This window comes from Lissotriton helveticus, chromosome 8, assembly GCF_964261635.1.
Source record: "Lissotriton helveticus chromosome 8, aLisHel1.1, whole genome shotgun sequence".
NCBI lineage: Eukaryota > Metazoa > Chordata > Amphibia > Caudata > Salamandridae > Lissotriton > Lissotriton helveticus.
The window spans coordinates 1,630,457,840-1,630,484,918 of NC_136069.1; the positions used below are offsets into that span (position 1 = coordinate 1,630,457,840).

At 44.2% G+C, this 27,079-nt stretch overlaps 1 long non-coding RNA gene across 1 annotated transcript; it reads right to left on the reverse strand.

Moving 5' to 3' along the window:
- Positions 1 to 1,987: 1,987 nt before the first annotated feature.
- LOC144772104 (uncharacterized) lies at positions 1,988 to 27,053 on the reverse strand. The gene is made up of 4 exons (XR_013599644.1): positions 26,845 to 27,053; positions 24,210 to 24,444; positions 5,282 to 5,514; positions 1,988 to 2,306 (listed from the first exon to the last, which is right to left on the reverse strand). It is a non-coding gene; the product is annotated as an uncharacterized LOC144772104 (long non-coding RNA).
- Between the last annotated feature and the right edge of the window lie 26 nt (positions 27,054 to 27,079).

A 27,079-nucleotide genomic window follows, 5' to 3' on the forward strand; every position in this document is an offset into this window, starting at 1 on the left:
CTGGACACCAGGCACTGATGGTTTACTTCTCAGTGGAGTGGGACGATCTCTTTTCCCTGCTATGCAGGTTCCATTTTGGTACCTGATACATTGGCTATGTGAAATTATTCTATATGGGTTTGTATGCCAGGGTTCGGGTTGGTTAGGCTGTGTCTGCACCCTTTTGGGTAGAGAGGGGACACAACTGAGTTGTACACTGTCGCCACTACTTTTTGCCCTTGAATCACTCGCAGAAGGATGCCCAGGTGAAGGGATTTGAGTGGACCCTGGAAATGCGGGCAGACTCTCTCTCTAGGCCAATGACGGACTCATAATTGTAGATGAGTCACAGTAGTCTGGTTGCCGAGCCTTACAGATCCTACAGATATTCTGATGCTTTTCCTGACTGCAAGTGATTGAAGCCAAGTCATAGATGTATCCAATTGGTGCATGCCCCCCTCCTCTTACGTGTTCTCAAGGATGGATTCTGATACCTGGGAGTACATGAGACAGAGGACAGACAGAGGACAGACAGAGGGCAAGGGACAACAATTTACAGCCACGGCATGACAGGCTGACATGGCACTTCAAGTTCTGAGCGTCACTTCCTCCCTCTCTCTCTTGGGGAGATCAGCAATCTTCAAAATGGTGGCTTTGCCACGTCTGCTTAACCAACTCCAAAATTCCTCCTTCAGCCACCGTAACGCGCTCTTGTGGGGCATTCTTTAAAATCACAGATCCCCTAGGATTACATTAGCCATATGCTGTAAATCTATCTTCGATGGTGGCATAATACTACATCATAATATAGAGCCTCACGACTGGTAGTTCTTAATGAATGATGGTTCGGGGACCCAGCATTTGAATCAGAGCGATGGGCTACATGCGGGATATGACTATCACATCAATTATACAGGGCGCTCTCCCGTTGGAACTACATTTATCTATGCATTTGATAGTACGGAACTGTGAGAAATGAACTATACAATTTTTTGAAGATATCTCCAACTTTGTTGTGCCCTTTACGCATATCAGGGGGATCTTGAGGTGGTGCCAGACTACAATTCACTTGAGGATAAATTAAAGGTGGACACTTCGGGTCGCAATCAATATTGGAGCTATACGAATCCATGCGCCTTAACACTCTGGATCTTCTGCAATGTATAAGGGTCGTCTGGGGGTTGGACATGGGGGAAATGGACGATGATGAGTGACAGGAAGCTCCAATAGCCACACAGCTAGTAGCCAACCCCTCCAGTCTTAGAATAATTCAATTGTACTATTTCACAGGATATTCTGGAAAATGGACAGGGCCAAAAAATCTGCATGAACACGCTGTGGCGACTCTGGTGGGACCTTTTACAACATAATTTGTGAATGTCCCATTATAATTAAAACATTTTAGGTGATATACCACACACTCCTAATGACATGGATCCCAAGGCAGCTGTTCTGGGGATCATGAAGGGTTGGGCTGATTCTCCATGTCAGAGATCCATAGCGAGCATTGGATTACTGATGGGGCTATAGCTTGATATTGGAGAGGAGCGGAGTCACCGTGCCTGAGGGTCTGGCCAGAAGCATAGACGGGCGTGCAAGTGCCGAGAAGGGGATTTACAAATGGAGAGGGTACAGGAATCAGCATCATAGGTGCTGGGGCCTGTGGTCTTCCAGACATACAAAAATTAGGAAGCAAACTGTGTAGGATATCACTGCATGTTCTATCATCATTTTTGTACAGTCTGAGATACTTTGTGATGACATAGTATTAATTTCATCTGTGTTTGGAGCCAAACATTGGTTCATTGTTAAATAAAACAATAAAAAGATACATTAAAAAACATCAAACGTTCAACCTTTCTGGCCCCAGGGATATAAGCCAGTTCTATTTAAACCTTCAGGCATTACCCCCGCAGACAGACACAAATACATTTTGTTAGTACATGTTTAAATCAATTTATGTATATTAAAACAGTTACACAAAGTACTCACATCTAAACCAATAAAGTTCCTTGGAAGAAACTATGCACCTTTTAATCATACATTTTAAACTTTAAAGAGAAATGTACATGGGTTTCTGGACATTTGCTTATTCATGGTCCTTTTGCGTTCTCCACAGCTGTAACAATACAAACACTTGAGTGTGAGTAATTGATGCACTTTGTATAATCAGAGAGTTATTTAGCATTGAGGTAGAGGGCTCTGGTGGCAGGAAGCCCCTTAGATAGCTCGAGGATAAGTGGTCCTGGAATCGACGCGTGCCGCAGGTATACCAATCTCTGAAGGAACATAGAACAGGAACTTGGATGACTCGTCCGGATCAGAACCTTAAGAGGGAAAATAGATGAACGTTTACTATTTGTAATCCTAGTTCTCTATCATGGGTACCTTTACTAGATGTATAACCATTGGGCATCTCCTCCAATAACAACAAACAATATGTCTCAGTGAGCTAAGACTAGCTGCTGAAATCTGCTGGTCATGAGTTCGAATGGTAGGAGGGCCAATGAGCATTCCATCCTTATGAGGCTGGTAAAATTAGTGCTATTAAATTAGATAACAAACACTTGACTTTCATAGCGCTCAGAAAGGGGACAAGCATGGTGTAAAGCAGTATATAAAACAAATTATTACTTTTATTACTACTATTGAGTGTCCAAGAACTGTTTCCAAAGATAAACATTTGTTTACAAAGACAGATGCCTATACATAAATATTAGCATGTATGAAATATAGCTAGTATGTTGATAATGGCTACTGTGTCCACTCCTCTAGCAGGGAAACAGGGTGGGAGGTGTTGTTTATAGATTCAATGTGGTGGACAAACAAGTCTGCTTTTATCAAAATAATTCAGCTGATTTTGCTGCAGACAGCTGTGACTGTTTGAAACTTTAAAGTTCATTTTTCAGTTCTTTAAAGGCACCATTGAAAAAAGAAATAATCACTGTCCATCTACAAATATCGTTCAAAAATCAGTCTGAAGTCTCAGGGATTGGCCATATCACAATTAGGAATTTGAAAGAGTTTTTACTTTAGGAAAGGTTCTTTTTAATGGCTCAAGCTGGGCCAGTTTGTAAATACTCCTTTTAGATCTAGCGATTCCAGTTGATCTTTCTTCTATTATTATTTGATAGAGTGATTTCCTAGCCAGATACCTCATAGAAGAGAATCATATTACAATTCTAAAAAGTTCATAGATAGAGAGTTTAATTGAGGTTTTGGTCCCCCACTTTACATCAGAGTTGGTTGAACACTTTAAATCAGTGAATTCTTTTGGAGGTTTAACCAACAGAGTGTATCCTTCCACCGTTCCCTAAAAGGTACATTTGACTGCAATATAATGTGCAGTAGATCCTAATACAAGTCATTCCAATCCCTCCTTTGCCTGCTGGTGTAGAAGGCCTTTTCACTGAAGAAGTCAAATAAATAACACTCCATAAATTCCTCTGTCAGTATCTTATAAAGTTAATCTCATCCTGAGCTGGAGTAGCTGAATCCTGTTGCTTGCATTCAGGGACCCTGGTAAAAACAATGTGTTTACCGCATGAAAGATTGAACGCAATGTAGCAGAGGACAAGAAGGAGAGGTAAGAAAGCTGTGGCTAACATGTAAACCTATGTAGAAGCGTGTCGATTGTACATAGGCATACATCAATCCTTACACCCAAAAGTTACTTTCTCTCTTACCCTAACCCTCACAGCATGTTACTCGGTGGTATCCCGGTACCCAGGTTTCACCTCTTGTGCCCCCTTCTCAAACATCATTTTCCTACAAGATCACTTACATATTTTATTACTTTAAATCGAACCGGATCTCTAATCCTAACCTAACCGTATCATCATCACTTACCCAAACCCAAAAGTGTAAACTTGGCCTGGAACTCCACGAAGTGCTGAAAAAAACTCTGCCATGTTCCGCAGAGTTCTGTAAGCGATGCAGTGCGGTGTCACGCTGATCGTGTGGATCTTTAGCGCTGGTAGTTTGGCCCACGCTGTAAAATCAGTGCGAACAGCAAAACACGCAGCGCTAGAGGGATCTGCTTTTTCTGCCGCTCGAGTAGATGTTCTACTTGAGCGGCAGCTTCCTCAACGCGAGCGGTAGCGGCCTGCCGTGACTGCCAGCATTGAGAAATCTCACTGTGGGGGGGAGGGCGGGGGAATTAGCATATGATTTTCCTCGCACAAGCTTGACAACTTAACGTTGGTGAGCCACGCAAGAAGAAACATTCTGCTGCGTGCCACTTAGAGGAGTTTTTTTGGAATTCCATGCTCTGCACGGAGTGGGCAAAATTCTGAACACTCCGCCGGTGGAGCAGGATTCCTCGCCCATCCCTACTGTACACTCCTCTTACCTCAACCATAACCACATCCCATATCGAATCTTAATCCACCCCTAGTTAACCTACCACAGCCCCTTACTCCATCTCTAGCTCTTACCTCGGTTCTAACCCTGCCCTTTATCCATACTCTAAACCATAGACCATATCTTCAAACCAGGCCTGCTCCAATCCTAACCCTAAATCCTAAACATGACTTAAACCTGACCCCAAACGTGTCTCTAACCTCAATACCTAAATCACAAATGTATACACAGCCTTTCCTACTAATCAGTAAATGATCAATTTCCGGTTGAATTTGTTATTTGGAAAAATGTTGACACAAAATTTTCTTTACTCTACTTTTTTTTATTTTTTTACTGTAAGCAATATAAAGTTGGGTCCAAACATTAACATTCAAAGCTGCATTCAAAGCTGTCCATGCATGCACAAATCTTAGCTGCCTTGGATTCTGGCTAACACGTACAATTCAAGCCGCTCCTGAGATACACAGGAACCTCCTATCCTGGCGTGGGATGTTGCCCTGGGATGCACAGCTGCTGACATAGGCAGCATTTCCCCATGTGCAGGGCTTTGAATATTATGCTCAAGCGTGGCTCCTGCAAGTGTTGCTGTTGACATAGAAAGCAGACTTCTACAGGGTCTGGTAGAAAGCAGACTTATACCTAGTCTAGGGTCTGCATAACACATGCACTTAGTACTGTCATAGGCAGCAGCCTCCTCAAGCACCTGAAAGTGAGCTTCTGCATGCATTGCTGTAGACATAGAAAGCAGACTTCTACCTGGTCTGGTAGAAAGCAGACTTATACCTGGTCTGGGGTCTGCATAACACATCCACTGAGTACTGTCATAGGCAGCAGCCTCCTCATTGGCCTGAAAGTTACCCTCTGCATGCATATCTGTAGACATAGAAAGCAGACTTATAACCGGACTTCAATAATCTATGAAAGGGAAGTAGATAACAACCTCACTCATGCAGGTGCCGACTCTTACGTGGCCTTGAGACCGGTGCCATCCGGACGCGGGGAGTGGCAGGCTTATCGTAGTGGTCAAGGATGGAGTGGCATATGTACTTTGAGTTCATGTGCAGTGTCTGGCAGGGTTCGCAGAACAGGATCTGGCAGCTAGGGCACGTCCCTCTTCCTGGCTGTCGGCTCACCAGAGAGCAGTGCATCGCCTTGGTACTGCCCGTCTCCTCCCTGGGAAGCAACAGAACAAGGACAATTAGCTTCAGATGGCTGACCGCACTGTTTGTAAGGCAGGAGTAGGATTCAGTCTCAGAAGGAATCAGAGTCATTAGAAGCCTTACACCTACCACAGCAGAGCATGTTATAAACATTGTAAAGAAATCCCTAAATCACTAAAAACAGTTGAATTGAAAACAGAGTTACCTCTTTGTAAAGCTGTCTGTCAACCCAGTTCTCTGGATCTTAATGAAACCAGGCACTGGTCAATCCTTGAAACAAGGGCTGCCTTTCTCCCTGGAACCCCAGGATCCAGACACTACTTGGGGCTCACTCACTGCAAAGGACATACTATCAGGCTTTAACTATCAGAGATATCAAGGTTAGGCATTTGAGTCTGTTAGAAGGTAATGTAGGTTTACTACAGAAAGTATAGTGAACACATAAACAATACTCAACAATCACTAAACGTGGGGGCACCTGGAACCATACTATTGGAATGCTTTGCCTTATTATGCTTGCATCTGCTCTGATTACATCAAATTCAGAAAATTACTTAAAACAATCTTATTTTAAGATTCTAATCTTAGGTTTTTGCCTGTGTTTATCGCTCGCTCCAAGATACCTCTTTGGAGCGGATTTGTGCGCTACAGTAAGCTGTATTAACATAACATAACAACCACAATAGTAAGATTGTCTGGTCAGCATTTAAAAAAATACATAAGACAATTATTCACCATTAAGTTCTATAGCATAGCGATACGAGAAAGTGACATAGGTAAAATACTCATTACAATTCAACCCAAATACTGAGACAATCTTGATTGTTATCATGTGTAGCGAAGGGCACACATCAAGAAAGAAAGTGAACAGCACAGATGTGTGGGGTTCTGCTTACATGGCCCTCTGTACTTGTGTCATATTTTCCAAACTGTTCTGATTGTTCTGCATGTTTTATCAATGAGTTTTACCTGTTTCGGAAATTGTGTGTGCAATAGCTCAGTAAACATGAAGGTTTCCTGCATTGGGATCTCTATAATTGAACTCCACCCATGAGTAAGATATTTCAAAAGGGTAGACAGCATGTGCATTTACAACAAAAGGTACCCCCACTTCCACATTAGGGAAATCCCTAGCAAACAGGTGTTGTATAACTGGTGTTCTTAAATTTACCCCTATTGGAATAGGTGTTTCCTTAATTATAAAACAGATTCAAAACATGATACTTAAAAAACAGAAAGTAAAAATGGCGTTGATTTGTCTTATCCCAAAGGAAGGAAAGGATCTACATTATTTCAAAAACTACCAACCCATTTCCCGAGTTAACATAGATTACAAAATCTTCTTGAAATCGTTAGCTCTTCGATTGGAATCTCATCTCCCTCAACTCTTAGGTAAGGAACAAACAGGTTTTGTCAAAGGACGTTCCATTAATGATAACACCAGTCTGTTTTTTGACATTATTTCCAAATCCCCAAATCTATCAAAACCCGCTACTGCCATCGCCCTTGATGCTGAAAAGGCTTTTGATAGGGTATACTGGCCTTTCATTTTTCAAACACTAAAATGGTTTGGTTTTGGCCCGAAAATAATCTCCTTGATTTCCCTGCTCTATTCAAACCCCAAAGCTGCTATTTTTGCCAACAGTCTACCCTCCCCCTATTTGTCTCTTCATAGAGGCGTGAGACAAGGCTGTCCTTTATCCCCTTTCCTTTTTAATCTTGCCCTAGAACCCTTTTTTCCATAATACGGCAAAATCAATCTATTTCGGATTTCACTTCAAACTCTCTACAGGTTAAATTAGCTGCATATGCTGATGATATTCTTTTATTTCGCTCTCAACCTCAAGATTCCTTGCCGGCATTTTTAAATGAAGTCCAATCATATTCCTTGGTTTCGGGTTACAAATTAAATAATGACAAGTGTGACATTTTACCCTTAACTAAATATACTTTTAAGGATAACCTTTCCATTACTAATTTTACCTGGAATCCGCTTCACATAAAATATCTTGATGCATGGTTCACTTCCTCATTAAATCATTAGTCCCTCTCAATTTTAATAAATGTATAGAGAAGATTAGCTCCCTCACATCCAAATGGCAGCCCTTATATCTCTTGTGGTGGGGACATCTTGATACTATCAAAATGATGCTAACACCTATTATCCTTTATCTTATACCTAATATTCCGGTACCCATTCCTACAAAATGGTTCCACAAAATTAACTCCATCCTTTCCTCCTTTCTATGGCTGAATAAAAAACCTAGAATGTCCTGATCAAAGCTAATGCATCTGAAATCTGAAGGGGGTGTTCGCATCCATGATTTTCCCAAATATCATAAAGCCCTTTAACTAAGACATCTATCCAAGCAAGTGGTTGTCTGTCCCCTCTCCTGATTCGCCTCTCTGGATTGATCTAGAGGGCTCCTTCCTCTTCCCTTTTTCTTTCCAAGAATACCTATCTTTCACACGGAAACCACAAAATGTATGTACTCCAATTATTAAACACTCTTGTAAAAACGTGAATGATCTTCTCCACTTTGAGCCACATGACTGATTAATTTCTTAATTCCACCATATGGCACAATAACTATATTTGCATTAAGAAAAAACCTATATATTGGAGAAGTTGGAGGGATAGAGGCATTTTATGGGTACATCAACTATTTGAGAATGACACTTTTCTTACTTTTTCAAAGGCACGCTCTCTTTTTCATTTACCTCCCTCATTTTCACATAAATTTCTTTGTTTTACGCTCAGCTATACTAGATTCTCACTCTTATTTTAAGTCCTTACCTCATCCCTCTTCACCACCAAACCATACTTAGTCGAGCATCGTTTGTAGAATGTCTAAGGCCTCCATTCTTTATACATGCTTATTAACCTCACTTTCGCCAAGACCCAAAACAAAGATTGAGACCCCTTGGGCAAAGGACCTGGCTACACAATGGTATATTTCTATTTGGGATACGATATGGCCAGAAATTAGAAAGTCTTGCAGAGCAGCTAGCACCATACAAACTCTTTTTTTTATCTATAACAGATTATTGTTAACACCAGCTTCTTTGAATAAAATACATTCTGGTACTCCAAATATTTGTTGGTCTTGCTTTCACAGGCAAATCTTTAACATTTACTTTTTTCATGTCCACAAGTTATGCAGTTCTGGAAATTAGTCTGGTCACAAATTAATACTATTTTGGTACTCACACTCCCCTTACATTTGCAAACATTTTTCTGGGTAGACTCTCCAATAGTTGGAATAAAACTAAAACACAAAGACAAATCATCGACCTATTGTTGGCTGCAGCCTTTCAGCAGATAACCAAAAATTGGAAAGATGCTTTTAAACTTTCGTATTTAGCTTGGTGGTACTCTGTACGTCATAATCACAGACTTGACACTACCTTTGTATTTCCTGTGTCTCTTAATCAAAAAAGATTAAATTTATGGTCCCCTATCACACCATTTTTGGACAATAGTGCTAAAAGACCTTTTGCCCAAGGAACATGTATTCAAGAAGTTGATCACCCCCCTTACATTTTGTTTTTATAATCGTTCTATATTTATCTGGTTTAATTTAATCTTGTTTTTTAATGTATACCTATTATTTTTTTAGCCTGTTTTTATCCTTTCTTCTTTCCAATTCTTTCTGTTTCTTGTATGATTACCTGCCTAAATACTATCAATGATACTTCTCGCAATGTTTTCTTTTTGATGTTCTGTTCCTTAATACTTTGATGTTCCCTTTTTGGCACGTTTTCAATAAACTTATCTTTTGAAACTAAAAAAAATAATGGTGAAATATCTTTGTTTTATTCAAGACCCGAAAAAAACACACACAAGAAAAGGACATTGCACGTATCTGAACTGAAGTCAGTAACCAATATTACAATGGACGTCTCCGCTGATAGTATCTTGAGGGTGTCATTCAAGATTACTCAAAGATCTAGAAGAACTGGTCCCACACTGCGTGCCATTGATTTGTTTTCTGGTTTTTCAGAATATGGGACATTAATACGCTCTCTAGACTCCTCGGCACAAAGGGTTTTGTCACTGTACCATTTCGACACACAAAGGCAGTTGGACTGCAACCACCCTGCCCCCATGCTGACCACTATCTGAATGTGATGTATATCAGAGAATAATCAATCTGATGAAATATCAGAGGGATAATTAGTTGAACCCAAATCTTCTTTCATTCACCACATCAAAAGCACAAGAAACCAGTGATATATTTTAAAGATTTACTATTTTAAAGTCAAAATCCTATCTGGGTCTATACAATATGAATATCTATTACCAAACTCAACAAAATAGTGGCACTGATGTTTACCAAATGAGTGAATAGCAAATAATATTGTAACTTCTTGGTGATTTCATAAATCTTTCCCAATAATATTATATCCAATCCCAATCTCATCTCTTTGGCAATCTAAACTGAAATTAGCACCAAGAAAAGGGGCCTAATTTTAGTTTCAAAGATGGTTCACGCCCACATACCTCTTCGGAACAATAGGACCAATGTTCAGTAAAAGAGCAGCGCCTGCTATTCATGTCTGCATTGGCAGACAGGCTGATGAGCCCATTGGGTGAAGGCTAAGGGTGCCTCCTGGTACCCGTCAGCAAGCGAAGGTGATACGGTTCTGTTTGGCCTCTGCATCGAGTTTTTGGCATGAAGTTCCAATCTATTTTATTACACTTTGTTCTTAGTTTATCTATTGTATCTGGCATTGTTGAACCTTTGGGGATAAACAATTTTCAGAAAAGGCATCGCCACCCTTTTACTTACCTATATTCAGTGAAACATGCTCTTTGTTTCAAAACAATAAACAAGGAGAGAAGTTATCAGCTTCTATGAAACCTTGTTCATTACTTAAAAACAATCACTGGAATAGAGAGTTCGACACGTATAAAATAACTAATATATTTAGGCGGACTTGATTATCATGTTGGACTACATTTCCCAGTAGTGTCTTCCCTTCTGTTTCTTTCATCAAGCACGATGATGCGTGAACGCTGTCCTGCAGTGCGGGCACCAGACTCTTGAAGAGGACTGAATCCCAGCAGTATATGAGCACGCGGCAGAGGAGTTGGGCCCCTCCATTTTGTTTGCTTCATCAAGCACTGTAAAAGTGCAAATGCTCCCCCGCAACATAGGACACCGCCCTCATGAAAGGGACTACGAGTCCCAGCAGTGCCTGAGCGATGGGGTTGAGGTTGGCCCCTCCCTTCTGTTTGTTTTATCAAGCATTATAAAAGCGCCAATGCTCTCCCACAGTGCGGAACACAGGACTCTTGAAAGGAAACAGGAGTCTGTGAGTGATGGGGTGGAGAAGGTGGGCCCCTTGCTTCTGCTTCTTTCATCAAGCTCTACAAAAGCGGCGCCACGCTCTCCTAGCGCGGGATGTGAGTAGGCATACCTCTGGCCAAGGGAGAACCCCTCGTCACCTGTCATCAACCCAAAGAGGCCACACTGGGCCAACCCTCTGGCTCTCTGTTGAACGTGATCACAAATAGCAGGGTGCGGAATTTGCATAGTCGCGCTACGCAAAGCTCTGCGAAACAGTAAAAAATCTTTGCGAGCACGCAGAGTTCCATGAACACACGGAATTCCTTGTTCCGCCCATTCGCTGAGCTTTTTTCCTGTTCGCAAATGCTGTTTGCGTGCTCAGGCGGAAATATCTTGCAAACACGCATTTTGAAAGCATGAACAAGCAAATAATTCCGTGAAGCCGCAGATCGCTGAATTTTTGGCAATTCCGCGTTCTCTGCGGAATGCGAAATTACCCAAATTCCGCAAGCAGAACGGAATTTACCGCCCAAGCCTAATTACAAATCCATCATGAGGTACATATTTTGTGGAGCTTTCGAGCACTTCACAATGGAGTATTACTGATAAAACTAGACCAGTACAATCAAGTAGCGGGAACTAACATGATTAGATAATGATTCCTACAACTCATCGGCAATTGGGGTGGTACAATAAGTATTTGCCACCTTAATAAGGCATGTGCAGAACTGAGGTTTCTATCAGCACTGTCAAATTTAGAACTGATTGAGTTATTGTCTGGTGTCCAGTCCCTATCAAAATTTAAAAGCATTTCACAAATACATATTTTAAGTTACTCTTACTTGTTGGTGTCCCTGTCCCCGTCGCATTTATTAGGAACTGTGACCAACATAGCCTTCCTTATTTTATCAATTGGTCTTATTCGGGTAGTGTTGTTGTTTGGGTTAAGAGTATGCTCATACTGAGTTGGAATCTTACATGAATGTACTGCAGGAGGACACTAAACATAACATGAGCCTTGTTTCTATATCCTGGGTATGCAGGAGTTGTGGCATGACCCCATATCTATCAGTGAATCTATGAAAGGTATCTTGAAAAAGACATATTGAAATTTTAGTTTGGACACGTGGCAACAGTCTACAAAGTGTAACAGCCCCTCAGACCAGTTTTTGGATTTCAAGCCTATTCCCAAATTTGAATTCTTTGTATGACATTTACACTCTGTATGTACAATGCTTGTATACCAAATTTAAATTTGGCATTTTATTTTCTCCTGTAAGTGGATTCCTGCAATTGTAATACGTGGGAAAATGTTATCACGAATATAGAACATGTCTTATTTTTTTGTCAAGCTTATTATACAGGTGGGCCTAAATTTATCAGACCATTATGCCTTAATCTGGGAAGTAGATCACATCAAATTGCTTTAAAGAATTTTTAGAATTGACACTAGTAATCCTATTGTATTTTTTAAGAGCAAATTTTTATGCACGGTCTGGATTTGGGGGAAGCCACGGGGACTTTTGCAAAGTGCAAAGGGAGTAATTATTTTATCGCATGTTATTAAGTTTAATTTTTGCACATGTTTTAATTTTATCCTATGTTTTGCACTGCATTATTTAAATACTCATGGGTTTTATGGGATATATCCCCAAAAGAAATGCATTGATGATGAGGATTATCATGTTGCAGAGAAAAATATCATGAATAAATGTGCATTTTATATTTGGAACTTATCTAAATAACCAACAAATATAACTCAAGAAAGGGGATCCCCAAGAGGGAAAAATATATAGGAGACCTATAACACCTGCTTGTGCTTTATTTTTGCTCGTTGGGTTTGTGTCATCATGTGCCCAGACATGGACACAATACACAAATGGAAAGCTTCAGCCAGTCAGAGATGTCCAGGCATGATGCCAACAAGGGTTTCCAGCCGCAGTGGGGGTGCTCCAGCATGTAGCCTTAAATAGGATGCTCCGAAGAGCGAGGGGTAACAAAAGGTTCGCAGATGAGGCTCTGTGTGAGGTTTTAACATTGGGTTTGGCACATGTAGTTGGGTCCAGCCAAGTGTGCAGGAAATGCCACAGCCACAGTGGCAGAGTTAGACACATCACATGGCAGAAGGAGTGCCTCAGGCAGGGGCGGCTGGTATACTTTGAAAGTGATGGGGCGAGCGAAGTGCCCCACCGCTTCCCAAAATACATAAATAAAAGAAACATGCACAGTAAACAAACAATAAATCATTGGCATGCATTACCGTAACATTACAAATAAAATAAATGTTACTTCCTCAGGCTGCGTCATCTGTGTCCTTTTCAGTCTCTGAGCACAAGTCGAAGACCTAACTTCCCAAAGAAATCCAGACGCTGCTCTCATTGTGTTAATCAGCATGAGAGCCATGCCAGGATTGGATGGAGAGGGCTGGCTAGACGCTCCTTCGGACGCAGGAGGAATGAGCTTCATCTCCACCCAGCTGGGTGGAAAGCTTCAAAGTGTGCATGTTACTTTGGCCGGCGCAAGACTGACGGCCAAAGTGACATGCGCACTTTAGAGCATCCAGTAAAGCCACTGCTCCAGTCCTCTATGCTGCCAATCTGCAGCAGAGGACACACCACCATTTCTCCTGGCTCGCGGGAAGGCTGACGGCTGAGGTGCGCCTTTGTGAAAAAATAAAATGGCAATAAAATAACTACATTGCTATTTTACTTCCAACACTTAGCGCGGCTCGTAGCACGTGGGGACGCAATGTTCCCCTACCCTCATTAAGAACCCATTGCTGGCCTCAGGCATTCTGCTAACATTAAGGCTTTACTCTTGAGGTTGTTCAGCAATTTCCTGCTGTTGCAGCTTCAATAATGTGGAGCCTCACCATTAACGAAATGGAAGCATTACTTTAGTCCTACCCACTTTGCATGGTTTAGTGGGTCTATCTGAGCAGCTGTGGACAATCTTCAATCTCTGGCAAGCTTCACACAAGCATCTTGTGATAGGTTTTACAGAAGCGAATCCCTCACAGATCTTGCTTGGAGGCACTGCAGGTTCAAAGTGGGAGGTATTGCAGGGTCTAAGTATAGAGGCATTGCAGGATCTAAGCATGGAGGCATTGCAGGATCTAAGCGTGGCGGCACTGCAGGATCGAAGCGTGGCGGCACTGCAGGATCGAAGCGTGGCGGCACTGCAGGATCGAAGCGTGGCGGCACTGCAGGATCGAAGCATGGAGGCATTGCAGGTTCTAAGTATAGATGCGTTGAAGTCCAGTGGCAGCCAGCACCAATCAGGAATGGTGAGGCAAGGAAGAAAAAAAAAGATAGGTACTTTCTCTGCCGCAGCACGCCTCTCCCGCCACTGCACGCCTCTCACTGCAAGCATCCAGGCTTCCGGACTCTCCCAGCCAATCACAACGCTGCCTTAGCAGTGTCATGATTGGTCTGACCAGCCAAACAGGCCGCTCAGGCAATGCCTGGGGAGGCTGAGCAGGTTCTCCACGGGGCTGTGCAATGGAGAACATGCCAAGTGCGCATGACGGCTTGGGCAAGCCAGCATGCGCACGTAGGGAGAGTGTGCAAACCACTCCTGCTCTGTCTACGGTGAGCCAGCACCAGCCTTGTCCGATTTGGCTGGAGAAAATAAAAATAAAATGATAACTTCTTGTTATTATCATTTTCTTTTTCTTTTGCACTGCTCAAGTAACAGTGGGGCGACTCTTGGGAGATCTCCCTATTACTGCCAAGCAATGGTGGCCAGCATGACTCGCAGGTGGGGGGGCGGGGATGCGAGGGGCACGGGGTTGCGAAATGAAGAAAAATAAATTATACACTTACCTTGCCACTGGGTCTGCGTCTCTGCTCCTTGCTTCTGCTCTCCTTGTGGGACAGGATGCCAGAAAGAGAAAGAACAACCAGGCTCCCCTGACCAATCACAACACTGCAATGCAGCATTGAGATTAGTAAGTACCCAGGCTCCCCTGCATAATCACAATGCTACAATGCAGCGTTGTGATTGGTTTTTAGCGCCCTGGTTCGATGCTCAACCAGGGAATGGGGGCCAGGGCTTGTTCCCCATACAGCCCATGATGCAGCCTGCATGGAGAACAGGGAAAGTGCGCATGACTTCTTTGGGCGGCCAGAAGGCATCGACCAAACAGTCCTTGCACACTTAGGAGTGGGCAAACCACTCATCCCCTGCCGTGCTCTGTGAGCAGAGCAGCCCAGTCCACTAGTCGCCTCGTAAAGGAAACATAAAATGGTAATAACTAAAAGTTATTATCCTTTTATATTTCCTTTTCTTTACACTGCTCAAAAGTAGTGAGCCACGCTCCGCCGCCATACCACAGGAGCCGCCATTGCGAGTACCTTGAGCAGCCAGTTCGACCTTGGGATCTATATGCAAGTCGTGTAACCCCCATTCACCCCCACAGCCCCGCCCCTCTACAGAGGTAACGGGTGTGTTGTGTCTGCAAATGCAGGGCATTATGAATGAGTACCTGAGAGGCAACTGGGGCGGAAACAGCAATGAAAACAGCCCCATTCATTGCAATGGAAGTTTTGCTGCTGGGGTGCATTCTCCTCGGCCACCAGTAGATGGAGGTGTCAGCAGGAGGAAACCTAAACTGTTGACCTGAAGGGCACACGTCTCTGGGCGTCCTCCTCACCTGGCAAAGCGTGAAGAACAACTGTGGAGGGACCCTTTTCAGTATGGAAAGTTACTCCATCACTGGCAGGTTTTCAGTTTGTTTCTGTGTAACATTTCCGTGCCTTCTGTGTGACACAGTGTGATTTATTATCGCAGGAACAACCACGAAATGAGGCACATTTTGAATGCTATCCAAAAAAAATCGTAAAAGTATTTTACCTCGTGAACTTCACATATCAATCCGTAATTATCCTGATGCTTGGGAATATTTTGAAAATGATTTCAGACTTTCATTGTTTCTCCTTAAAGGGACATTTCTCCCGGTGCCAGTATTCTGTATGTACAATTCATGTAACAAACATAGGCCAACGCAGGTTTTGCGGATGCTTCTTCTGGGCTTTGCTTCTGTGCACTCTCGATGCACGAACCGTGACTCTCCTGGCCTCATTGGAAGGTACCAGTGTGAGGAGGCGGCGTCCTCAGGGCCCCTTCCACCTTGTAAGCTTGGCCTTCACATCTCGACTGATGCTTTGAGATACTGAATGGGAGTTGACCATTGGAAGTCGCTCAACAGGAGTTGTGTTGTGTTGTGTTGTGTTGGGCGTGTTCAGGGGCATAATTACGAGCCCCTTTGCATCGCTCTTGCATCCGACGCAAGGCCGCCTTGCCGGCCCGGAGTGGCTTCATAAATATGGAGTAATGCAACACAGTGAAAATCGCTGCGCGGAGCTACTCTGCGCCAGGGAGGCGTTTCCATGGGCGTTGTGTGGGTGTTCCACACAACATCCATGGATTTTGGTACATTATCAAATTTACCATGAGTGGTAGACCCGGTAATGTGCCAATAACCTCCCCCCACCCCAGGTGAGGCGTAACAAGGCGAAATATGTTTATTTAGTGTTGTTTTCTCCACTTTCTGTGTGTACTGCTAAGAGGAAAAATGCCCCTGGGGATTGTTTTTGTGCCGGAATGTGCCTCTTCCTGCACAAAAACTATCCTACTTGCAATGCAGGCACCCTTGTACCATGGTGCAAAGGTGCCTGCGTTGGCGCTAGGCTGCTGAAACATCGACAGCGCAGGCAGAGGGCGGGAATGCTCCATATCGCCTTAAATACAGCACATTCCTGTCCTTTCTCTGTCACGCATCGCAGCAAGTGACTTGCTGCACGGCATGGTTTGGCCATAGGTACGGTCCTCAGTATTTACTATGGCGACAAACGTGATGATTCTCACAGGCGAGTCAGCTGCTTCCAACTGAGAGCCTGGGGTCTCACTACAGGGAGGGAGATTGAGCAATATAAAATGGCATTGCTAGTTAACCCCTTCAGTGCTGATGACAAAGCCAGCTCGTCATGGGCGTTACCTGCGCTACGCGGATGACGAGCTGGCTTTGTCATAAACAAGCCATTTTTTTTCTTCAGCGCACAGCGAAAAAACGCGGTAGCGCGGTAGGGGTTAAAGGCACATCATGCTGTCTCCAGTCTGGTCTCTCGGAGGACTTGATACGTTACTGATATGAGGCCAGCAGGACCACAACATCGTGGCATACACAGGGTGGATCTCAGCTGCGGGACTCGAGGTGTATTGAGGCGTTATGTCTGTTTCCTGTAACGAGGGAAACATTCAGCTCCACACCTGTAACAGGACGTGGCGTGGGAGGGGCTACGGTCAGTATTAACATATATGATGGTAGCACTGGCGCGTCTGCAGCAATGGCTCACTGAAACCGAGCTCGCCATGGCTTCTTATCTGCAGCCTCTCGATACAAGCGCTTTCCTCCTTCGGAAATCAGGCCACAGCTCTCCAGCCATCTGTCCTGTTTGTTCTTTTGCAGGCCAAAGTTCCCATTGGTAAATGGTGGATCCAGCATCCACTGAAGAGTAGGCTTTTCAGTGATGGGGCAACTAAGACATTGTCTCACTTCTAGCTACTTACGCTTTGGTGAAATCAAATTGAAGACTGGTCTTTGCAGGCCTCCTGACTCATAAGAGGCGGTGCAAAGGCTAGCAGGATCCAGCCGCCTCGAGGGCGAGGTCATACGGAGGTGCAGCTCTTCTTCCCAGTGGGTGTGAGGTATCTCCATGCAGCTAGGGGAATTTGGGGAGGCTGAGGGGGGTTGAAACCTTGGTGCCTTTGGTTGCTGGGCTGAGAAAAAGTCCACTCCAATCCTCACGCTCTGGGATGGGATTCCTATCACTCACCTGTAGGTGATTCGAGGGCACGGTAGCCCAGGCCAGTGAAACGGCAAGCTCCCTCTGGCCACATCCTCCTCGCCCCCAGCCAGTTAGCGTATAAAGAAAGAGGTTTTTTTCCCCCTTCTGTAGTTTTATATAGTGCAAACTCGACCCGAAGGTATCAGAGCGCTTTACATGATCACCAGCTATGCTACACGAGGACACGGATGTATGACGTTACAACGCATACTTTTACAACGCATACCGTTACAACGCATTTTTTACAACGCAAAAACTTTTACAACGCATACCATTACAACGCATGTTTTTACAACGCAAGTACTTTTACAACGCATGCCATTACAACGTAAGTATTGGTAAGTATATAATATTTTTTTTTAAATTAATTGTAATTAATATAATTTAATTTAATTTAATTTATTTAATTTAATTTTTTTTACCCTGTACCCCTGTACCCCAAAAACCCAAATTAACCCAGAAACCTAAAAATACCCCTGTACCCCAAAAACCCAAAACTGTCCCTGAACCCTAAAAATACCCCTGTACCCCATAAACCCAAAACTGTCCCTGAACCCTAAAAATACCCCTGTACCCAAAAACTGAAAACTGACCCTGAACCCTAAAAATACCCCTGTACCCAAAAACTGAAAACTGTCCCTGAACCCTAAAAATACCCCTGTACCCAAAAACTGAAAACTGACCCTGAACCCTAAAAATACCCCTTTACCCAAAAACTGAAAACTGACCCTGAACCCTAAAAATACCCCTTTACCCAAAAACTGAAAACTGACCCTGAACCCTAAAAATACCCCTGTACCCAAAAACTGAAAACTGACCCTGAACCCTAAAAATACCCCTTTACCCAAAAACTGAAAACTGACCCTGAACCCTAAAAATACCCCTTTACCCAAAAACTGAAAACTGACCCTAAACATACCCCTTTACCCAAAAACTGAAAACTGACCCTGAACCCTAAAAATATCCCTTTACCCAAAAACTGAAAACTGACCCTAAACCCTAAAAATACCCCTTTACCCAAAAACTGAAAACTGACCCTGAACCCTAAAAATACCCCTTTACCCAAAAACTGAAAACTGACCCTAAACCCTAAAAATACCCCTTTACCCAAAAACTGAAAACTGACCCTGAACCCTAAAAATACCCCTTTACCCAAAAACTGAAAACTGACCCTGAACCCTAAAAATACCCCTTTACCCATAAACTGAAAACTGACCCTAAACCCTAAAAATACCCCTTTACCCAAAAACTGAAAACGTAAAAAAAACCAAACATATAAAATATTAAATATAATTATATACTTACCAATACTTACGTTGTAATGGCATGCGTTGTAAAAGTACTTGCGTTGTAAAAACATGCGTTGTAATGGTATGCGTTGTAAAAGTTTTTGCGTTGTAAAAGTTTCGTTGTAATGGTTGTTTACCGAGGACACAATCAGTTTTTGAGCATCCCTGCCGAGTTTCGAACCCGGTTCCCCAGCTTCGAGGTCGACTGCTCTAGCCGTAAGGCCACATCCTCTCCTTCTGGTTCTGGAGGTTAGGAAGCAGCAGGTGGCCTCAGGGGCCATTAAGAGCAGCAGCGCAGGCGAGGCTGTGGCCCGGTATAAAACATTGAGCACGACATACCTACAACAGGTATTTTCCACTTGTGGGAAAGGCTTCCTACTCTGAGTTTTTAACTTGTAAAATGAGGCATAACCTGCAGAATAGGAATTTGACACAACAAATTTCACATGTTTTGACTTTTTACAGGCCTTTTCCACTGATAAATTTCAGCAGGTTTGACCTGCCGGAATCTATCGGAGGAAAACTGCAAGGGATCGATAATTATCACACAACTCAAATTCCGAACCCCGTGGAAAAACGCCTTTGCACGGAAATCAGAATTTAGCTATGGATGTGTAATTAGGGCCTTTGTTAGTGGTAGAACTGGAGTTGGGAAAGAGGGTACAAGCTCATGTTTATCAGGGCGTTCACTTGACCAGGTGACGCATGTGTAGGGATGAGTGTGATAGTGTGGGCAACAGTCATCTAGGACAGGGGGCTGTTCTGAGGGTATGTCCTTGTAGACACTGCAACCATGCTGGCCACTTCTCTTCCACCCCCAGGCTGCAGCTCAATGCTGACAGAGACTCCGCATAGAATCAATTTAACACGTCAGGGCTAGACGCCTCCAGCAGGACTTATTTTAACTTGTGAAAGAGTTGAGAGGTCAGGGTAAACATGGAAAGAGGACTTTACTTTGTGACAATTCAGTGAAGTGCAGGGGAAAAGGTCAATTCCTGAATTTGAGTTTCACTTGCAATGAGTGACACTTAGGCGGGCTGAAGGTTCCATGGCTTCTTGGTGCAGGGGAGGAAGAAATGGAATAAGAAACATCATGGAAAAGTTGGTCTGCATTTTACCTCCTAACACATTGTGTTGGGGACTACCACCGTGGTGGCCCATATGTAGACACTAAACTTCTAATGTTGATTAGAGATTGCCACAAAATGAAGATGAAAGGTGTGATGGATAGCCAAAAGGTTAAAAGCCCGTAGGCCATGACTCAAGAAAATGACCACCAGGACAGGACTAAATGGGAAGATTATCTCCAGTTCGAAAAAGAAGGTGTTCATGGATTCTGGCACTGAAATGCTGCGGAGCGGTCCCACCGCGGTGGAAGAACAACCAGTTCAGTTTATGCATCAGCTCACATGTGGTTGAAGACCCCCACACCGACCTTTCAAAACTTTGGCTGCAGGGCTTATTCCCCTGCTGTGCAGGGGGCACGCACAGCGCCCCGGTGCTCATGACAAGCTCAGCTCGTCATGAGCAACGGTGCTCGTGACGAGCTGAGCTCGTCGCGGCCACACCCGTTTCCTTAGAACGCTCAGCACAGCAGGGGAATTAGCGCCGCGTGTGAGCGTTCTAACGGCCATGACGTGCTGAGCTAGTCATGAGCACAAGAACACCATGGCTCATGACGAGCTCAGCTCGTCATGAGCATGGGAGGGGTTAAGGACTGGTCCCTAGGATGGGCTGCACGAAGAACTTGAAAACACAACGAATATTCTCCCCTGTGTGAAACTGCTTGCCCTGTAACACTGACACATCCTGGTCTATGATAGATAACAGGTAGAACAGCAGCAGCAGCTGGAGGACCATTAAATGCTCTGGAAGGTAAAGGATCTCTCCCTCTGAGGACCCCTGATCAATGTCACAAGTTCATCTCTGGCGCAGAGAGCATGATGTTTGCAATCACTCGGTCTCCGACATGCACGCTCTCGGGACTTGTGCTGTACCGGCCCCCAGGGGCGTATGGCCAATTTTGCGATGATTTGCCCAATAGCGTAATAAATTGCTCCAGTAATGCCCCCAATTTCACTATTCTGGGGGACTTTAACTTTCACTTAGATGAGCCAGACTACCCGGCATGTCAAAATTTGAAGTCTGGTTTGGAGGTGCTCCATCTTAAGCAAATCGTCAAAGGGCCCACACACAAAGAAGGAAACACATGCTTGATCACTGCTACACCAACTTGGACACATTGAACTTTGTCAATTCTATGAGAGTTCCTTGGTCCGACCACACTCTCCTATTCTTTGCCCTGACACCCCAGGAACAGCTAGGACCTGCTAACATAACTAAGAAAGTTAGCCGCATTTGGTCCAAACTATCAACTGAAAAATGGATCTCTAACCTTAAGGAAACAATGCCCAAGGCTAGTACTGATCCGCTAGTAGCTAATGCCCGTTATAATCAATGGCTAGAATCATCACTGGACCTTACCCTCCCAAAAACTGAACTCTCCCATCACAGTGGTGTGAACAAAAAAGCTTGATACACCCCTGAACTTAAAGCCCTTAAACTGATATGCTAGCAGAAGGAGAGGAAATGGAGGAAAGAGTATACAGGATCTAGCAAAGACAGCTATAGAATGGCACTGCGCAACTATAAGCATGAAATTAAAGCTACCCAGTCCAACTATTTCCAGGATAAGATTATGTCAGCCTCTAGCGCTCCTAGGGAAATTTTTTAAATTTTTAAATCCCTAGTCACTCCCCCCTGTGTTACCAGTGATCCTCTAGTCGCTCATACTCGTTGTAGGGAACTAGCAAGTTTTTTTGCCTCGAAAGTGGCAGATATATATTCATCATTCCAGCAGACTACCACGGGGCCACTTTACCCTCCGCCGTGTGGTATGATCAGGCTTGAGGAATTCTTTCTGCTTGATTGCCCGAGGGTTCAATCCCTCTTAGGTAACCTTAAATCAGGATCCCCCGTAGACGCTGCGCCTCCCACTATTCTGAATCTGGTCTCAGATACTGTGGCTCCAGTTATCCAGCAGGTGATTAATTCCTCATTGGCAGCTGGAGTAGTGCCACTCTCATGGAAACAGGCGAGAGTAAGAGCACTATTGAAAAAACCTAATTTGAACCCAGAAGACTGGGCAAATTATCGCCCGATCACCCTGCTACCCACCGTTAGTAAACTTGCCGAAAAACATGTGAACTTCCTGCTAACTACCTTCCTTGAAAATAATAACTCCCTACACCCCACACAAACGGGGTTTAGGTGTAAACCAAGCGCTGAAACCTCTCTCATCACAGTAGTCGAGAAAACTAGAAAAATCGTGGACATGGGAAGTTGTCCAGCCATACTGCTTCTAGATCTCAGTGCGGCCTTTGATACCGTCAACCATTCTATCTTGCTTCAAAGGCTGAGCAATATAGGAGTCACTGGGACTGCATTAAGGTGGCTGCACTCCCTCTCCGATAGGACCTTTACTGTGTTCGAGGACGATGTGGCTTCCCCCCAGATGCACCTCCAGTGTGGCGTCCCCCAGGGCTCATCCCTCAGCCCCACCTTATTTAACATCTATATGAGGCCATTGGTTGAGGTGGTGCTTCCGTGGGGGGTGCAACTGGCGACTTACGGGGAAGACACCCAATTGGTCATCACCCTCTCCTGGCAGTATTCAACCTACGACAACCTCTCCTCTTGTCTTAGCAAAATCCGTGAGTGGATGGACGAATCCTTCCTAAAACTTAATGGAGCGAAAACAGAGGTCATGTTACTGGGATACAATGCACCCTCCTCGGTGGAGGCATGGTGGCCGGGTAGCCTGGGCCAGGCCCCCCTTCCAAAGGGGCAAATTAAGAGTTTGGGAGTGTGGCTGGACCCAGCTCTGAATTTCTTGGTGCAAGCCCGGAAGGTAGCAGCCACCTGCTATGCCTTGATCAGACTACTTAGGAAAATCCTTAGGCTCCTCCCGTTTGAGGCGAGGCGGATTCTAGTACAGGCCTTGATTCTCTCACGCCTTGACTATTCCAATGCAGTCTACCTAGGGGCCCCACAGGGGACAGTCAAGATCCTACAATACAGTACAATATTGTGCGGCACGGATGTTACTGGATGTTACTGGACATCCCACGAAGGACCTCGGCCAAAACAGCGGTGCGCCAATTACACTGGCTGCCAATTCAACAGAGGATTGAGTTCAAGGCTATGACCATTGTACATAAAGCTATGACTAAGAATGGTCCAGCCTTGATCCAACCTATGTTTTGTCCTTACCATACCTGCCGTACCCTAAGATCCAGTAATAGGAATCTACTGGCGACTCCGAGGATAAAGAGAATCCGCATGGGCGGCAGGCGTTTCTCACTACAGGTCGCAGATCTTTGGAACAAGCTTCCTGACATCATCCGACAGGAAGCGTATCATCTCAGGTTTAGGAAGCTGTTAAAAACCTTTTTGTTCTCTTAAACCATCGGAAATGAATGGGTCACTGAAGCGCTGGGATGCCTCCGGGTAGCCATGCGCTATACAAATGTGTAGTCATTCATTCGTTCAGCCTGGCTAGGCTCAAATTTGAATGGATCTGGGGCAACCAAATCATACCTTGAAGGACAAAAAACACATGCTGACTTACCACTGAGATAGTGGTGGACCTGAATCTAGGGAAAAGATTCCCCACGCTGCATTTGACAGCTGGTTATCAGCAGCTGGACCATCAAGAAAATGCCTGATGCATGACAACCATCTCTATGTATTCTTGGTGGGTGGGGTGAACAACTGCACACACTGTGAACAAGATGTGATGTTGGTGCAAACACCTCAAAGTGGTCTCCCAGCGAAGATTATTTATACCCAACCTAGGGACTCGGACCAAGCCCCCATGCAAGTCCCTATAAAGCATCTGGCAATAGGGTGGAAAAAAAGCATGCAATCCTTGCAGGCTGAACCCACCAATGCATACTGTGATGCCCACAAGGGGTGTGAATAATTTAATTGGGACATAAGTTGTTTGCCGTGGAAGTGATGTAATGTGGATAGTGTATTTTTAGTAGGTGGATTTTTGTGTATAGTGCTCCTTTAACATAAGACAATTTAAACATATTACCGTCCTGAAAATCACTGAACCAATCTGAGACATATTTCCCTGCACATCATCCTCTGTAAAAAAGACTTTCAGCGTTTTAAGTTTGTAGCAAGATGCATTTGTTTGTAAGTAATTTGCAATTATCTAACATTTATTGCATGCTGTCTCTCACTGAGCACTGTGAAAAGAGTTCTTACGGTCTCTCCTTGAAGTCAGGCCTGGTTTGGTCACTTGTGGACAATGCCTTCGTCAATGACAGCCTGCTTTCCTTCCTCCCCCCCAGGCACAGCGCCCTGATGATGGCGCAGCAGCCGCGGCAGCAGGGCGAGGGTGTGAAATGGACACTGCTGCGGTACTCCCGGAAATGGCTGCTTTCCTCTGGGAACTCCTCGTCAAGGGGCACCTCGTGCATCCGCACGTGCATCATCGTCACTGAGGGAAAAACAGAAGAAAGGAAGTGGGTTTTGTGCAACTTTTGCACCTGAAATGAAGGCAATGTACTATAGACTAGGAGTGGGTGGAAATTGCGTAATCGCGTTATGCAAATCTCCGCGAAACTGTAAAAAATCTCCATGAACACGCAGAATTGCTTGTTCACGATGCATTTTTCCTGTTCGCAATCGCGGTTTGCTTGCTTGGGGGGAAATATCTTGCGAACACTAATTTTGAGAACGCAAACAAGCATACAATTTCGTGAAGTCACATAACGCAGAATTTTGGGCAATTTTGCGTTCTCCGCGGAATGCGAAATTACCCAAATTCCACGAGCGGAACAGAATTGACCTCCTAGGCCTACTATAGACCCGTTGAGTGGTCCCTCCTCAGACTCCGATGGAGCCTCCTAAAGGCTTCAGTCAACCCTTCCTTGACGATCTGGTGAGGACCCTATCTGCTGACTTACATTGCACATCCATGAATTGAAAAGACACAATCCAAACAGCGCCCTATTGCTAGGTGTCACTTTCCAACTATGCGCCTTAAAAACCACCCCCCGTCTGCTCAATGGTACGACCCATGCAGCTGTGGCACAAGGCGTGCCCTGTCTTAGCCCTACACTGACTGGTCTACAAATGGAAAGATACAAGTAAAGTTACATAATTCAATGTGTTCCTGAAACCTCGTTTGCCAGACGCAATGATACACCTGGAAAAACAGGCGAGAGAGGGGAGTGCGCAGCGGACGTCACACCTGACACATTGCTGGGTGCATAACACGAAGAAGCGGTGAGGAAGCATTAGACATGGAGATGCGCGAGCTCAGTGGGTGGGAGTGGGGGGGGGTTCAGGCTGGGGGGGTCGAGAAGGGGGGCGAATTGTAATGGAATTCGGTGACTGTGTCGCAGTTAGATGTTCCTGTTTTGTTGCAAATGTTCACCATTAGGAGTTGGGATGCATATGTAAGGCTTGTCCCCCCCACAGAGGGGTGGGGCGTATTGACTTTTTTTTTTACATTTGAAGACACACCTGGGTGCTCGTGATTCGCCTACGGACCAATTACATGTACTGTTACAGCGCCTTCTTGATGTGTCACACTGTTGGTGCATTACCGCCAAAGCAAGGTTGAAGAGCTGCATTGTTTGTAATGATGTGCCTGTTGTAATGCTGAACTTTATAAATAAATAATAATAAACAGATTTTAAAAAAATGATACACCTGGGAAATTCAGATAAGCATTTGTTCACTTCAGTTCTTTGTTAAAGCCTTTGACGGTGATTTTAAGTCCAAATCTGAGCCATGACTGGTGAGTGTGTTAATACTTTAGTGGTGGTCACTAGATGGCATTACTGATATATGCTACATATATGATAACCGGTTGTGCAGCTCCTTAGATAATGGCATTGTTCTGTGCAGCTAATAAGGATTTAGGCTTTTAATCCCTGAAGATTTGTATGTTGCAACAGGAAGAGGTGAGCCTTTTGTACTCCTGCCAAGGTTTGCCATTTACTACATAATACCCATTCTGGAAGGGTTTATCTTTAAACACTTTTCAAATGGATTTGGATGCTGATTTCTCTGGTCTCACAACAGATGGACCTATGTACCTGGATATTAATACGATGTTGGTCTATGTATACATTGATTATTATAGCTAATTTAGTAATCACGTCCTCTCATATTTAGGTTTCGCGTGCATTGTGCTTGTGAAATCTCTTGTATTTAATATATCTTAAAAGGGGGCTCCTATCAGTTCCCAAGGTCGGTTTACTGTGTTCTTTAATTTTTTTGTGGACCTCTTTTTTTGTTAACTTCCCCTGGCTGCACACATTTACCATACTTCTACTAAAGCTGTTCACACTGTTTAAGCCCCATTCACTGTCAAGATAAGATCTCCCCACGGAAAAGGCCGACAGCATATAACAGCCTGCTGGAACAAATGCTTGTTATCTTTGTCTCATTTATTCCCTTCGGTTAGAACATTGGTGGTGGTTCTCATTTGTGAGATAATCTACTTTATTAATTTATTTTATGTTTTCATTCTACCCCCGAGAAAGTCAATGGGAAACCTGTAGCGAGGAAACAGAAGTTGGATAGAGTTGTATTAAACTTGAATAACAAGCACTTAATCCAATCATAATAAAATACAAGAAGATTTAACATCACTGTGAACGTTTGAACTTTTAAGAGTGCTCGAGTGTAAACAAATTCATTATTAAAACTGTTTACTAAAAAACGGATTTCGGATTCCTACCAAATGTTTCTCTAACTATGATGTCCCTCACCCAGACACTCCCCCCTTCTTCCACAAGCCCCCCTCCCCTCTCTGCTTCAAGCCTCTTGGGAGGGGAGATGCTCAGACCCCCTGTGAGGATGCTGTTGCTGTTGAGATACACACCTGCGCCTCTTTAGAAGGCGGCCCTCTGACCATCAGCAGGGCTTGGGCAGGGCCGCTTCTCTCCTGTAAATGCCCGTTCAACCTTCCTTCAAAGATGCAGGGGCCTCCTGGTGACCTCTGACCCGGAACTCCTTCTGATGCGCCTCCATTGCCTGCACGGATGGCTGCGTGGGCAGGGCCTGTTTAGAATGTTTTGCTTTGAACAGCTCGGCCACCCCTTCAGTGCCAGGGCGGA